We start from the raw sequence: 956 nt of genomic DNA on the forward strand, positions 1-956 counted from the left end.
GGGGGGCCGGGCCGGCGGGCGCCCCCGCGCGGGCACTGCCGGCGGGCGCCCGCGCGCGCGCCCGCACGGGCACTGCCGACGCTTGAATAATTATTATTAATTGAATTATTTTAATTAAAATAATTATTATTAATTATTAATTTAAAATATTTAATTTAATTATTTTAATTATTAAAAAAATAATAAATAAATGGTAAAAAAGGGAAAAATATGAAGACAGATTAGAATAATATTTTAATTTTTTACGCATCGTATTTGAATCGCGAAATATTTGTTTTATTATATTATGTTATATTATGCGTCCCAGAAGGTTGAAAAAGCGTGTTGGAAAAAACTGCCGACGGCGGCAGACGCCGCCTGCCCGACCACTGCCGACGTGCGCACGCGCAGGCCTGTCGGCAGCAGACGGGCGCCTGTGTAGGAAGCCACTGCCGACGTGCGCGCGCACCTGTGCGGACGCTGCCGGCGCACGTGCGGAAACGGCCCCGCGTGCGCGAGCGCGCCGGTGCGGAAACAACCTCGCGTGCGCGCGCGCGCCTTTGCGGACGCAGCCGACGTGCGCGCGCCTGCGCGGACACTGCATGAAAATTTGCACGTCACCGTAAAATCACATGACTAATTCATTTTTGTCGAAATAATTAATTTTTGAGTTATGAAAATATTTATTTAATTATTTTAATTATTAAAAAAATAACAAATAAATGGGAAAAAAGGAAAAAATATGAAGACAGAATAGAATAATATTTTAATTTTTTACGCATCGTATTTGTATCGCGAAATATTTATTTTATTATATTCAGTTATATTATGCGTCCCAAAAGTTTGAAAAAAAATTGGGAAAAAACTGCCGACGGCGGCAAACGCCGCCTGCCCGACCACTGCCGACGTGCGCGCGCGCAGGCCTGTCGGCAGCAGACGGGCGCCTGTGTAGGAAGCCACTGCCGACGTGCGCGCGC

The 956-nt window shown here is 46.4% G+C and overlaps 1 protein-coding gene across 1 annotated transcript in view; it reads right to left on the reverse strand.

The window, feature by feature from the left end:
- LOC105158740 (flowering time control protein FPA-like) overlaps positions 1-956 on the reverse strand; it is a 16,294-nt gene that overhangs the window by 2,854 nt on the left and 12,484 nt on the right. The gene's annotated exons all lie outside the window — the stretch shown is intronic.

This window comes from Sesamum indicum, linkage group LG3 (assembly GCF_000512975.1).
Source record: "Sesamum indicum cultivar Zhongzhi No. 13 linkage group LG3, S_indicum_v1.0, whole genome shotgun sequence".
Lineage (NCBI taxonomy): Eukaryota > Viridiplantae > Streptophyta > Magnoliopsida > Lamiales > Pedaliaceae > Sesamum > Sesamum indicum.